Consider the following 16,642-nt stretch of genomic DNA (forward strand, 5'->3'; position numbering starts at 1 on the left):
GCTCCCAAGTGTGTTCCCTCGGGTGAGGACACGGGAGGCTTTGAGCAGCGCTGTGCACAGGCTGGCCTGGCTGGAGATAGCGGGTATATGATCCCCTGGTTGGGAGTTGGCTGAGGAGGATGACTATACAAGAAGGTTACAGGATGACGGGTTAGTTCTTATTGGGTGTCGTAATGGTTATTTTCTGTTCGTAGTTAAAGACGTGAAAAAGCTACTCGTCGTGACAGTATCCAACACAAGAACAATTACACAAGAATGTACAAGTGTCTTGATGTGGTTCTTGCAAGTCGCTTATATTTAACCTACATTTCCACGTAAATCCAACTGTCTGCTGCAAATTTGCGCTTTACCTACTAACACAGAAAGTACTCTTTGTTGTATGTAATCCGAGGAAAGCTTAGTCGCTAAGCATCTGGGTCCAACAAGACCAAGACCCACATGTTACTGAATTCACAAACACTATGAGTAACTGCATGTTGCTACCAACAGTAACAAAACCTACAAGAGTTACAGAGACTAGTGTTTCCCAACTAGACCACATCTGGACCAACACCATATCCCCCTTAAGATCAGGCATAATCACAGATAATACCACAGACCATTACCCTACCTTCCTCATAACAAACCTTGGTAAATTACCCATAGACACTACTAAAGTCACTTTCAGACTTCACAATGAGGCAGCTATCAATAACTTCACAGCAGCAGTGACAAACATTGACTGGCACACTGAGCTAGAAATCTATACAGATATTGACGAATGTGTTAATAATTTTCTAAAAAAGACCCAATACCTCTAAAACAAGCACTGCCCTAAAAAAACTAAACAGATGACTGCAAAGAGACTGAACAGTCCCTGTCTAACACCCAGTATCCTCAAATTCATAAATACAAAGCACCTATACGAAAAACAGTACAGAATGGGCCACATAACCAGAGACCAAACAAAACGTTACTCGTCAATCCTAACCAGCCTGATAAGAAGGGCTAAAAAATTGTATTATGAGAACAGATTATCCAACTTACGAGGTGACATAAAAAAGACCTGGAAAACCCTATCAGAAATACTAAGAACAAAAATGATAACACGAAATAGCGAAATTAAATTAACAAAACCAGATGAACCTCAATTCCCACCTACTGAAACATCAGACTCAATGATTTCTTCTCCACTATAGGAAAAAATCTTGCCAATAAAATCCCAAGCTCAGATACCCCACCCAATGACTACCTCACCTCACTGGCAACTACCCGAACACACTGTCCCTAGCTCCGACTAACCCAACTGAAGTCTCCCTTATTATCAATAAACTAAAAAACAAGACAAGAGATTTAAATACCTTACCACCCATTATATACAAAAAAGTGTCACAGGTGCTATCACCAATCATTGCAACACTCTTTAACAAATCCACTGAATCCTCTACCTTTCCTACAATTCTCAAAATAGCAAGGGTCACCCCGATCCATAAAGGAGGAGACCACACAGACTTGAATAACTATAGGCCAATATCCAACTTACACCCTCTCTCTAAAATCTTTGAAAAATTAATCCATAAGCGTATCTATTCCTACCTCATCTCCCACAACATACTCAACCCCTGTCAATTTGGGTTCAGGCCTAATAAAAATACTAATGATGCTATTATCCACATGCTAGAACATATTTATACAGCAATAGAGAAAAAAGAAGTCCCACTGGGGATCTTCATTGACTTACGTAAAGCTTTCGATACAGTTGACCACGTGTGCACTATGGTATAAGAGGGCACTCCCTCAACTACCTAAAGTCATACCTCAGCAACAGAAGCCAATAGGTGTACACAAATGGGGCAAACTCTTCTGCACAGCCAGTTACAGTTGGTGTCCCACAGGGAAGTGTCCTAGGCCCTCTTCTCTTTCTCATATACATAAATGACCTACCAAATGCATCGCAACTACTCAAACCCACACTATTTGCAGATGACACTTCATACGTCTACTCTCACCCGAGCCCAGTCATGCTAGCCAATACTATAAATACCGAATTACAGAAAATATCAACCTGGATGAGGACCAACAAACTTACTCTAAACATTGACAAAACCTAGTACATTCAGTTTGGTAACAGAGCTGCATATGTGTCTCTTAACATAATGATAAATGGATCACCTATCACAAAACTCACAGAGGGAAAATTCCTAGGAATCCACCTTGATAATAGACTCAAATTTCAAACACATACAACAAATTTCCAAAAAAAATTCCAAGACCGTAGGCATACTATCGAAGATACGGTACTATGTTCCACAGTCAGCCCTCCTGGCCCTATATCACTCACTTATTTACCCCTATCTCACCTATGGAATTTGTGCATGGGGCTCGACAACAATAAACCATCTCAGACCACTAATCACCCAACAAAAGGCTGCAGTCAGAATGATGATAAATTCCCACTACAGGCAGCACACTCCACCAATATTCAAAACTCTAAACCTACTCACCATACAAAACATCCATACTTATTACTGCACCTACTATAAACCCCTGGCTGCCTTCAAGAGAGAGCTGGACAGATACCTAAAGTCAGTGCCGGATCAGCCGGGCTGTGGCTCGTACGTTGGACTGCGTGCGGCCAGCAGTGACAGCCTAGTTGATCAGGCCCTGATCCATCGGGAGGCCTGGTCATGGACCGGGCCGCGGGGGCGTTGATCCCCGGAATAACCTCCAGGTAACCAGGTACTACATTCATAGAACACTAAACTCGGATATAAACCCTCCCTTCAAACGTCTCCTTACCAACCTCAACAGAACACATGACCATAACACAGGCACAGATCACTCTTTGATGTTCCTCGTGTCCATCTCACGCTATGCAAAAACTCAATGCACATAAAAGGCCCTAAAATCTCGAATTCATTACCTGTGAATATAAAAGAAACACTGTTTATAAATTCAAGTCTCTTCTCAAAAATCACTTACTCACCTACAACTAAATAAATACTGAATAATTGTATCTCATAAATTGTATCTCATTATTGTATCTCATAAATGTCAACCTGTGACCCAATCAAACTTTGTTACTATTTAACTTCATTACCTAACAGAATACTCCATTCTACTGATTACACAGCAACACAGTAAATGACCATATGACCTTTGTAATACTCATTTGTACTAAATTGTTATGTTTTACAATAATTTTTGTACCACTGAATATATCATTGCTTAGTTAATCTTAAGTTAATTTTAAGCCTGCCCATAATGCTCTGCATACAAGGGGCTTTGGCATGCTGCACTTTAAAAATTGTATTCCTTGTACTTCTCTGTATCATGTTCAAATAAATAAATAAATAAATAAATAAATAAATAAATAAATAAATAAATAAATAAATAAATAAATAAAGGGAGAGCACACCACTAATGAAACAGGCAACAGAGGCAACCTTGTTAGTAGTCCCGGGGTAACGGCTGGTCAGCATGCTTTGCCTTGGCTTACTTCACCCGTCATTATTCACTTACTTTTCATTAAGTGGAATTTGTATGTACTAGTGGCGCAGCGAAAATAGCTACTATTGCGTCCGTTTGCGGTTTCATGGTAAACGTCAGAGAGGGCAATTGTGAGATAATTACTAGTCCTGGGTAGCAGCGAGCGGCCGGTGTGAATCATCAGTTCAGTGTAAACATCACACGGTCTGCTCGACGCGTCCGAAACTACAAAGGGCCACAAACTTCGGGATTTTCCACAAATAAAATACAGATGTTAGGCCAAATAATCAATGTTTTCCTTCTGTAAATCTGAGAATCGGATCGAATCTATGTAGCAACTGGTGCCAAGAGTTCCTGGAGACGAACAGAGCAGAGGATGACGCTCGAACCTAAACAAAACTGCTCATTGTACACCCTAACATAAGGCCAAAAAATGGTATGAGGTCAGCCTGAGTTAATTCCCCTCGTCTGGGGAAGTTAATCTAATAATGCCAAGGATTCTCAGAGACACAAGGATATAACTGAGGATGATGTGTGTTTCCCCCCAGGGTAGTGGTGGGAGCACAGAGCCGCTTTACCCCAGCGTCCCCACCCGCTCAGCCTGACAGCCTCAGTACCTCCTCTCTCTGTTAGTGAGCTGGGCAGGACACCCCCGCACACACCACAACCTTGACCTACTGCAGCTGTCAGCCTCAGGAGAGAGTGTTAGTGTAGAAATTAGCGAAAGACATGATGAACCGTGAAAGTGCTGTCATGTGTTTTACCCGGGAATATGAAAAACATGGTCGGAAAAAAAAATGATGACAGGCTATAGGAAAAAAATGTTGAAGTTATGGTTAATCTTGGTTATAAGTTTCAAGTGTTTTAAAGTTTAAAAAAGAAAAGTTGTCAAGAGGGAAACAAAGGAAGTGAGGGTTGGAGAGAGAAACGTGTGTTGTCACAACCTGTTGTAAACAAGTAGCAGAACGCTATCTCCAGACAGGTAGAACGCATAACTAAAATTATTTACTCTAAGCAACTGTTAATACGAACACCAGTGTAATAAGTGGAAGCGCTGTCATGGACGGAGAGCAGATAACAGAATCCCGAGTCCCATCAGTGGTGGGGGACCCTGACATGCCCACCACAACCGCATCTGGGGGTGAGCATTGCGCAATAATGAAAGGGAAAATGAGTTATGCCCAAACAGCCCTGCCATACTTTGACATTATTAATTGTATTGAAGGTACAAAACCCCAAGGTGAAGGGATCCTGATCTAAGGAACTGGATTTGTCTTTCCCTTCCTTGGGTCAATCCTGAATGCCTTCCACTCCTCAAACACTATATGACCCCTACGGGCATAGTACTTCCTCAGGATTTAAATGATTATGAATTAAGAATCTCGGTATATTGTGGTTTTTAAGCAGAGCCTATGATCTTGGCTTATAAAGTAAGATGTTTGCCAAACAAGCCTAGCGTAAGTTTGTTGCTGCAATAACGCGTTAATGTTTTATTGATGTTAAATAATTCTAAGTAAATTTATGTTGACCTAAGACAGGCTGGGAAGGATTAAGCAAAATTCTATTTTTTTTTTTAGGTAGGTTAGGTTGCTTAGTTTTGGTGCAGAGTAAAAGTAATTGCATTCCATATTAAATCACAAAAACATAAGTTCTATGAATAAGAAACAATTTAAGTTATTTTTAGTTCGACTTCTTTGACAGGCTCTGTCTTAAAAACACGACACACACTACTGTAGTAATTTCTGCATAAATATTTATGACATACCAATGACCAACTTCGAGAGCAATACTGCTCCGGTTCGGCCTGAGGGAAGACTCACAGAAGCAGACTGATCAACCAGGTTCCTGATGCCCAAGGCCAGCAGGTCTATATATCCTTTACAGCGTGGCTAATCCAGCATACCATGCAGGAGTTTGTTAGGTTCCGCATTAAGACTTCTATCTCTGATCTGGCAAAATATCGTATATCTGCTGGTAGAAGGTTGAAGTTATGTGGACAGTGAATGTTGACAGTTCTCTAATTGTTTAGGACAATTCGGCTTTTTGTATCTCTTACTTCAGAAAGCTGTGACAGTGTGTTGATTAGACAAGCTGGGTCTTGAGTATTTTCCATGTACCTGTGTGATATACCTGCGACCGGTTTGGAAAACCTTTCTACCCTTGCAGTCTGGCCTAGGGCTAGGCTTTTCTGTTGGTTGCCTGTTTAACCAGGTTATACCAATTGGTGGCCCGCTGATGGATATGTGGGCCAGCGGGCTGCCAGCAACAACAGCCTGGTTGACCAGGCAAGCAACAGACGAGCCAGGCCCAGGACCGGTCTCTGGGAGTAGGAAAACCATGGAAACTATCAAAAGGCATTATTATTATGAAGAGGAGGAGAAAGCGCTAAAATGTAGAGGTCATATTGTTCATGAGTTTAACCAAATTTGATCTAAGGAAAGGTATGGGAGCTCCAATTCCATGAATCAAGGGCTTTTCATCAGTATAAAGGAACTTGGAAGGGGAAAAGAAGGTGGGGAGGACAAAATAGATACATAGGCAAAATTAAAAGTCTCTCTATTGGTATTGACACTAAAACAAAGTGACAACATTCGGTTGTCACTTTATTACGTACAGCCTTCTAGTACTGTCCCCAGAACAGCCTGAATTCTTCGTGACATGGATTCAACAAGGTGCTGGAAATATTCGTTAGCGGTTCTGGTCCATGTTGACATGATAGCATCACGCAGTTGCGGCAGATTTGTTGGCTGCTCATTCATGCTGCGAATCTCCCGTTCCACATCTCAATCTCCCGTTCCACCACATCTCAATCTCCCGTTCCACCACATCTCAAAGGTTTATACCTAATTTTGACTGTCATCTGCATGTCGCAGCAGAAATATAGATTTGTCAGACGACAAATCGCCGTTTCTGCGACGTTTTTCCAATCTTCGGCTGTCCAGTTTTAGTAAGCCTGTGTCCACTTTAGCTTCAGTTTCCTGTTTTTAGCTGACAGGCGTGAACCCCAGTGTGGTCTTTCACCGCTGTAGCCCAGCCTGTGGTCTTCCACCTCTGTAGCCCAGCCTGTGTGGTCTTCCACCTCTGTAGCCCAGCCTGTGTGGTCTTCCACCTCTGTAGCCCAGCCTGTGTGGTCTTCCACCACTGTAGCCCAGCCTGTGTGATCTTCCACTGCTGTAGCCCAGCCTGTGTGGTCTTCCACCACTGTAGCCCAGCCTGTGTGGTCTTCCACTGCTGTAGCCCAGCCTGTATGGTCTTCCACCACTAGCCCAGCCTGTGTGGTCTTTCACCGCTGTAGCCCAGCCTTTGTGGTCTTTCACCGCTGTATCCCAGCCTGTGTGGTCTTCTACCGCTGTAGCCCAGCCACTTCACAACACTTTGCGTGTCGTGCATTCAGAGATGTTCTGCATACCACTGATGTAACGCATTGTTATTTGAATTACTGTCATCTTCATGTCAGCTTGAACCAGTCTGGCCATTCTCCTCTAACCTCCCGTTAATAAGGCGTTTTCACCCATAGAACTGCCACTCACTGAATGTTGTGTTTTTTTTACACCATTCTTACACCATGTCCATCAGAATCCCAGATCAGCAGTTTCTGACTCAAACCACCGTCTGGCACCAACAGTCATTCCACGATCAAAGTTATTCTGATGTTCAGTCTGAACAACTGAACCTCTCGGCCGTGTCTGCATGCTTTTTAGGCATTGAGGTACTGTTAATTGATTGGCTGCTTAAATATTTTCATTATTGAGCAGGCGTATAGTTGTACCTAATACAGTGGTCACTGAGTGTATCTCAGAAAATAATAAATTCACCAGTAAAAATCGTTAACTAAATTTTTATGTGAATATAAATTTTAGATAAATGCAAGAAATAACTCTAAAACAAATTTTGTTGCAGTTGAAAACACTCATGGTGATGATAGTTGGCCAAGGTATGAGTGGAATGCTTGTTTTTACCTTGTTTAGTGAGCCACTTGTTGACAACAAACTCACCCCTGTACTGTGTTCATCACTCCGTTCTCTGTAATCCTCTATATCACATCGCTTACCAATACCATTACATTTTCCATGCATGCTTAAATAGCTAATGATGATAAGTCAGGTGTACATGCATTGATGGCAGACGTTAAGAACAACAAGGTTACTCGGTGGTGGTGGCCAGACTAGTGCAGTACCAGCCAGACAACCAGCCAGCCTCAGTGAGAGTTATCTGGGTTTCCGTTATTGTTTTTTTATCCTCATATTTCCATAGTTTCAAAACATGATTTCCTGTTTATAGTAATACTTTAAGTAAACGGAGTAACGGTTGTTACATTTAATGTTTCTTATAATATTTTGTTTGTATAAATTCATGGGATTTTTTTGGGGTGAGCCTGATGAATGAGTTGGACTCATGAGGCTGCACTGTGGGCGAGGCTGCCCACTGCTGTTACACGACTATATGCTAGTAACCTCTTTTATACGTTTTATTACAGTAAAATATTTTCAGCACTGGATTAATTTTTGAGAATATTTTTCGTAGAGTTGTTTTAGTGCCATATTAGTTTTTTTTTAATAATAATATTTCGTTTGGACATTATCATGCGTTGGGGTTGATGAAAAGGCCTATATATTTTATTTAGTATTGAACTTGAATACTTTCTAAAAAGTGGATACATTGTTATTAGTATTAACATATTTGCAAAACTGCTTATACAGTATAAGAACATAAGAACATAAGAAAGGAGGAACACTGCAGCAGGCCTGTTGGCCCATACTAGGCAGGTCCTTTACAATTCATCCCACTAACAAAGCTTTTAGTAGTCTAGTGTCATATGGACACTCCTTAATATGAACAATAGTAGGGTACTAGATGCCAAGTCTAAGTTTAATAAAGTAAAAATATAAAGAGAATGGTGAAGTTCCTGTTAAGGATAATGTGAAAAATTAAATTTACCTGGATGTAACTCATAAGATACATACCAGTAAATGGTAACAAAAATAATTATTTTTTATCAAAGTTGCAGAGACAAGTAGGAATTTTAGGACACCTAGGTCACAAAAAATGTCCCCCTTCGATACCTACTACTGTCATATCCACAAGTCACTCTTGACCTATATTAATTTCAAATGAAATATACATTACCAGGAATTATGGTAAACATTAATATAAATATGTGGACTGTATGTTAAAATTAATAAATGATTACATATACACATTTATGTAACAGGAGAATTTATCTTAATACCACTCACCGATTAGTCTGGAGATTACTGTGTGTCATGTACAGAAACCCCTGCCTAAAATTTATGAAGAAAATACTGGCCAGAATTTCAACATAATTATATAGACATGACTTAGCTGGGGTAATATCCTGTTTCCATCTAATTACGGAGTCCTGTCTTGTCGCCTGATTTCTCACGTTATGCAGGACTGCAGTTCCAACAATTTCGGCTCCTATTTGAGAGGTTTTAAGCCCAATAAAACCTCTAGAGCGACGAAAATTATGCACATTACATTAGCGTGCCTGTACCACATTAAAAAACAATGACGTCTCTTCCCCCTACTCCTCAGTGCAGGCGCAGAGCTTCCCTGTCAGTTCACTTCTTTAAAATACACTTTAGAGCAATAGTAATGTATTAATCAGGTATATTTACATTATAAAAAATATACAGCATAATTTTTTGGGAAATTATTTTCCACAGATAATGATATCAGTACACTAACGATGGCCCTTAGAGGTCATCTGTGAACCTCTCGTCTTGTGAGCTGGGCTAGCCAACTATTATAGTTTGCTTAACATAGCTTACCCAGAATATATTGAAAAGCTCATTCTTGATTTCCCGTCAAGGGGAGGGAGGTACGTTGGAAATAAATGGTATAAAATACCGACACAATGGAAATATAAACACATATGCAGCATAATGTGATCCTTTAAAGGATCACATTATGCTGCATATGTGTTTATATTTCCGGAGGGAGGTACCTTGATGCTGGTGAAGAGCTCTTGATGCAAGGCCTTGGGGCTATCCTCCTTCGGATCATATGTGATTACAAATGTGACAACAGCCAGGAAAATGACAGGGTGGATAAAGAAAACTTTCAAAACAGGGGAAATGTGATACTTCAAATCACTTATGCTCTCGTTTAGAGTACTGGTCCGTTCAGAACAGAGGAGATACAGGGATCATTTAAGTAGTAGTAGTAGTAGTAGTGATATAAATTGTAATAGTAGTAGTGATACAATATGGTAGAACAATTAACTTGCACATGAGTAAAAGGATATAAAATCTATTACTTGGGTAGAAGAAGAGAGAAGATACATGCAGTAATAAGCAGAAAGTAAAGAGCAAAAAGTGAATAAAGCTAAAAATGAAGAGTTGAAAAAAACAAGTATGAAGATAGTGAATCTTGAATCAAATTGTTTTACTGAAGGACGAATGAAGTTATCGATAAGGAGATATATCCGATAAAAATACTACTCAAGAAGATAAGAATATACTTATTGTTGGAGAAAGTTCATGTTGAAAATCTATCGACTGCACGAGGACGATTATGGTTGAATTACACTTGTACGCCACCAGTCAAGAATACTTAGTCGATAAAAAGAGGGAATAAAGTCATTTCATTGTTTATATACCGAAGAATACACACTTCTAGTTATATATCTCCTGTCACTTAGGTATCCCCATTAGGGGCTACCTATAATCGGAATTTTGTTTCACCTTTTCCTTAAGTTTCCATGCAATAACCTGAGTACGCCTCTTTTAATCGGTTCAAACTTTCATCAGTGGTATGTATATCCAGATTGAAGGCTTGGATTGTTATTGGGTTCTCAAGGTGAAAGAATTAAAATATGATACTGGTTTCCGTGTGATAACTGGAAAATGCCTCGTCTGCCAGCTTAGACTTTGTAGATGCCTATTTTATTTAAAAAGTTTTATGGTATTTTATGTGCGATTACTCTGAGCACTAATGCAGCTTGTTTAAAATAAGATTCGCACTCATATTAAACTGTGTAGGCATAAATTTGCCACTTTTCTAATATAATTAAAAATGAGATTATTAGTTTCATCTTTCTTATGTCTTATGTTCTTATGTTCTCACCACCATCATGGAAACTTTGCACCACAGTCATGAAAACTTCCCATCACCAAGCGTCATGACCACTTACCACTACCTAGCATTATACCCACCACGAAACGTGCCTGTGCCCAGCATGGCCAAGGACAACAAGTCTGACTTAAATACTTTCTTGTTAAAAGAAACTTGGGGATCCACTTCCCCTAGATGAACAATAATAGATCTTACGATATTGCCAGGTAAAGCGTGAGGTGTGGCGTGTTGCGTGTGCCTCATTGTCATTTCTGGCATAGGCAAGGGGACCAATCATATGCACTTTATCATTCTTGCAGACAATACTAGAATCTGTATGACAGTGGAATCCGTAGAAGACACAGCGAGCCTCCAAGGTGCAATTCATAATGCTTTAAAAGAATGAACACTGCAGTTGGACTGTTGGCCTATGCTAGGGAGGTTCAACGCAGTCACCCACACCCGATTACGTACCTGTCTACAACTCTGCTTGAAAACCAGTATTTCCCTATAACCTTTCTAAATATATATTTCTCCAAAGTGAAACCATTGCTAATGCTAACATAGCTAACACTGTTTCCCTGCCATAATCCATCACTCAAGGTGGGGTTCATACAGTATCAAAATGTGTTAAATTGAGCTGGGAGACTTCGGTAGGGTATTGAGGATATCATGTATTCCACTGAAGGTTCTTCAGTTACGTGAGCTTCAAAGGTTTTGTTCCAGCAGAGCTGGAGTTACTATCACATGGGAATTACCATGTTTCAGAATAGCCTATACCATACACTAGTTAGTTTAATTTTTAGTTTAATATGTTTATTATGCACCCCATACCCATCCTGTGGGCGGTAGTCAAAAGATTACAGAGGTACATAATGGGTCCAGGGACTGGACTCCAAAGTTTTGATAGCTGAGCAAGTTACAGAGGTAATGAACTCACAATTTACAAAGGTAATGAACTCACAATTTACAAAGGTAATGAACTCCAGGTAAGTCTGGTCACAATCATGACAAGTTACAAAGGTATTTACAGATTACAGAGGTACGTAATGGGTCCAGGGACTGGGCCCCCAAAGTTTTGATAGCTGAACTAGGTACAAAGGTAATGAGCTCACAAGTTACAAAGGTAATGAATTCTGTAGAATGGTTACTTACGTTTATACTTTGGCTACAATCATGAACAAATTATAGAGTAATGAGCAATTCACACTTCCACACCCGGTCACAACTGTAATGAGTTATTGGTGCAAATATTGATTGTTGAGTCACACACCACACACACACACACACACACACACACACACACACACACACACACACACACACACACACACACACACACACACACACACACACACACACACACACACTTTAGTTTAATATCTTTATGCACCCCATACCCATCCTGTGGGCGGTAGTCAAAAGATTACAAAGGTACATAATGGGTCCAGTGACTGGACCCCAAAGTTATGATAGCTGAACTAGTTACAAAGGTAATGAACTCCAGGTAGATCTGGTCACTAATCATGGCAAGTTACAGAGGTAATGAATCAGCTTCACTCCTATACATGGTTACAGTCATGAACAAATTACAAAGTAATGAACCACTGATACGTCCACACCTGGTCACAATTGTAATGAGTTATAAATACAAATATTAAGTGGATCATACACCCACACTAGTGCGCGCGCGCACATACACACACGAGGGCGCACGCACGGACATGTGCACACGAGCGTACAAATATATGCATACACACAAGGACGCACACCCACACACACACACCCACACACCAACACCCACACACACACACCCTCACACACACCCACACACACACCCTCACACACACCCACACACACACCCACACACACACACCCACACACACACACACACACATCCACACACGCACACACACACCCACACACGCACACACACACCCACACACGCACACACACACACACACACGCACACACACACACACACACCCTCACACACACCCTCACACACACCCTCACACACACCCTCACACACACCCACACACACGCACACACACACACACACACACACACACACACACACACACACACACACACACACACACACACACACACACACACACACACACCCTCACACACACCCACACACACACACACACACACACACACACACACACACACACACACACACACACACATGCACACATGTGGTAATGCTTTATTTACAGCTAGCAAAGTCAGGGTATTTCTCCAGAATGGTCTGCAATATACCACTGTGGATAAAATACTTAGCCATTTCCTGAACACTTCTGAGTGAGTTGTTTCTAAATTCATTAATTTTATCACACTCCAGTACATAATGACGCAATGTGTGACAATAGTCCATCTGGCAAAGTTTACATTTCGTTTGGTCTACATCTGGTGGTGGTGATTTAACCTGCCACAGATACTTGTAACCCAGCCGGAGCCGGGCGGTAGTGACATCCAAGAGTCTGCTTATTTTGTTGGATGCACCATAGACATGTGGCTCCTCCTGCATGATAGAATGATGATAGATGGACTCACTGGTGTCAATCTCCCTGAGCCTTAAGTCCATAAAATTCAGCTGAAGTTCTTTTCGTATTATTGTTCTCAAACTACTACCTGACAAGAGAAACGGAATTTTTATGAAGATATCTCTATCATCTTAGAGAGGGGGGGCATACCTGGAGGGGACAGTGCCCCCGCGGCCCGGTCCATGGCCAGGTCTTGCGGTGGATCAGGGCCTGATCAACCAGGTTGTTACTGCTGGTCGCACGCAAGCCGATGTACGAACCACAGCCCGGCTGGCCAGGTACTGACTTTAGGTGTCGGTCCAGTTCCCTCTTGAAGACAGCCAGGGGTTGATTGGTAATCCTCCTTATGTATGATGGGAGGCAGTTGAACGGAATTGGGCACCCAAACACTTATTGTGTTTTCTCTTAACGTACTCATGGCGCCCCTGTTTTTCACTGGAAAGAATGTTGCACCGCCTGCCGAAGCTTTTGCTTTCGTAGGGAGTGATTTCCATGTGCAGATTTGGGACTAGTTCCGCTAGGATTTTCCAAGTGCATATTAACACGTATCTTTCTTGCCTGCGTTCCAAGGAGTACAGGTCAAGGGACTTCAACCGTTCCCAGTAATTTAAGTGCTTTATGGTACTTGTACGTGCAGTGAAAGTTCTCTATATATTCTCCAGGTCTGCAGTTTCGCCTGACTGTCTTGAAAAAGTATATATAAAGAAAAAGAAGGGGTGGGGAAGATAAATTTGATATGTAGGTTACAATACGGTAATTATATACCCAAGAATATATAATGGCTTTAGCCTCGTGACATTTTATCATTATATATAAAACTGGATAAATCACAGCAGTGGGCTGCCTCCTTATTCTATATGATAGTTACATACGTACATAGACAAGTATTTGAATATAGATAATTACACATACACACATACGTATGCACACACTCATAATGGACACAGTACCTACTGTAAACATGTAGTGGAATATGGTAGCACGTATTGCTAATCTGTGTTGGGGCATGACAGTATGTCGAGCATGGCAGGTATATGTTGCAGTGATTGATGTCCTATTGTTAACATTTATGTAGAAATACCATAATTTTAAAGGGGTAGACCGGTAATCCAGCGGAAGGCCTCTGTCAGATGGCCAAAAGCTCCAACGGCGGGTCATCATCTAAGACCCGCGTCAGGAAACACTTGTCCTGTTTCCTGATGAACCTTACCTAACCTGTGTAGAAATGGGGTAATTGTTAACGTTGACATAGAAGTGGCTTAACACAGTGAAAGAGTGTATGACGTTGTGTGATATTGAAGCACAAAATGGGTTGTGTAGAGGTGAAGTGTGGGAATTTGGCGAATTATGTTGGGGAAGTCTGGTTCTTGTATTTTTGTGGAGTCCCAAAAAAATACACAGCCTCCCTTCACCATGCTGTTTACTGCGTTAACCATAAAACGAGAATACAAGAATACAAGGATAATTATTTTTTATAAATACCCTTGCACGCACATACACACATAATCACATTCGCGGAAAGGCACACAATACATGGAATTAGAAGTAGAGATTACAGAACAAAAGATCTAGTAGCACACCACACCAATCAGTTGAAGTACAAAGACAGCACCGCAGACAAGTGAATTCTCACAGATACGCATTCAACACACGCATGCATATGTACATGCAAGCACTCACAGAGAAAGGGATAGTATACTTATGTTTTCAAAGCATACACAACTTTATAACAACGACGTCTCTGGAATGTTTAAGAGTCACTGCGGAAGTGGCCTCAAAAGCCAGGAGGTGATAGGCGCTAAAGTGCAAGTCTCCTCACAAGGGCGGGGGTCTAGGTACAACCTCCATCAATCTCTTGTTATTTCTTACACACACTCTTTCGCCATCTTCACTTCATTGATGAAACTGGGCGTGCTCTTTAGGAATGCCATCAATGGTAAAGGTGTGACCGGACAGTTATAAAACATAAAATATAGTCGCGTCGATGATTTATGCAAATTACATTGTATTGTTGGCGCTCTTCAGCAGCTCTCACTGTATATACTTCCAAGACATTCACTTACAAAGAGGTGAAGTTTTATTGTTTACACTTCCATAGGATAGTTTCAGTACTTGCTCTTCCATGGGATAATTTGTGTTCACACTTTATTTATTATTATTAAAGATCAGCCGGTATTCTCCCGGCCCGGGCCTTTTCCAAGTGGTGGCCCGGCCTTGGCTCCCTCTTTAGGGAGTGTCTGAGACCTAAGTCTCCCATGGGAGGAGGCACAAGGACCTCCTCATCTTTGGGACCAACTGTCCCCAGGCCTAGCCACAAGCTAGGCCTCTCTGGTCTGCCATCCCCGCCCCAAGGGGGCAAATGGGAATGACAGTCTTATGAGCTAAAGGCTCGGGCTCAGGCACCTACCCTACCCTAGAAGGGTTAGGCATGGTATCGATCTGTTCACACTTTCATGGGATAGTTTAGACCTTCAGGGGATAATTTTACAATTACATTTATGAGATATATATGCAAAACAATCACGGGGGAAGTTGAATGATAGATCTAGGCCTTTCGTGTTGCAATCAACACATCATCAGGAACTTGCAGTGTTGCAGAAAAAACGGAAGTCCAAGCAAATATGTTCAGAGGAAGCGTTTTTGCTCAAATAGGGGAAGAGGATAAGTGCTCCAGGCATACCAACCAGTACCCAGTGCCTGAAAGACTGAATATTTTATAATGCATTATAAGAAAGAACCATTTCACAAGCACTGATATTGTAGTTGTAACCACACGAGCGTAACATTAATGACATGACAATTATAAAATTAGTCGGTCAGACTTCGTTATGATGTAAAAGACTTAACTTTCTAAATATAGGTATTTTCCATACATTAGAAAACTGATCCACCGCCGACTCATTTAAAGGGGTAGACATCTGTAGTTTATCCAAAAGGAAGACGGCCATAGTTTATCCCACAAGATTCTGAGAGACACTGGTCGAATAATTCAAACCACGCCAGTAAAACAGGCCCTAATTCCTCTGTGCTACATTTAAAATAATCCATCACATTCCATCAGCATTCACATTGCTAAACTCACAAACTATAATGTAGTCACTTAGCCTTAATACCAACTTACTCCATAATCTATAATAATTTAGAGTTAAGAATTAATCTAAGTCTGCCCGAAATGCCTAGCCATGCTAGGTGTCCTAGTGGCCCTCTCTATAATAAGTATTTTATAACCTGTAAACCACACAATATCCAAAACCTGTAAACCCTGCATTGTAATCTATATCATTCGCTGCCTGACCATGGTCGAGTGAGGTTGTGCGCTGCACCCCTCTGCTGTTCAGGCGAGCTACCTTGTATCAACATGGCGCTGAGTGTGAGGAGGCGCGTAAATACCATAGGTATTGAGCTGCTTCGTGGGGCGATTTCACCCTCTTCAGTGCAAGTCTTACTCCCAACAATCATTAGGGAGACCTATGGAATCCAGGACGATGAGGTGTATGGTGTAGCCCTGAATGGGGCTTATAGAATCTTCGTCAAACTGAATTCCA

The 16,642-nt window shown here is 41.3% G+C and overlaps 1 protein-coding gene across 1 annotated transcript in view; it reads left to right on the forward strand.

The window, feature by feature from the left end:
• Positions 1–4,035: 4,035 nt before the first annotated feature.
• The window catches only part of LOC128692161 (uncharacterized), a 138,036-nt gene continuing 125,429 nt past the window's right edge, over positions 4,036–16,642 (forward strand). The window contains exon 1 of the mRNA XM_070085187.1: positions 4,036–4,172. The gene's annotated coding sequence lies outside the window, so the exon portion shown is untranslated. The remainder of the gene's footprint in view (positions 4,173–16,642) is intronic.

Source organism: Cherax quadricarinatus, chromosome 15 (assembly GCF_038502225.1).
Source record: "Cherax quadricarinatus isolate ZL_2023a chromosome 15, ASM3850222v1, whole genome shotgun sequence".
NCBI lineage: Eukaryota > Metazoa > Arthropoda > Malacostraca > Decapoda > Parastacidae > Cherax > Cherax quadricarinatus.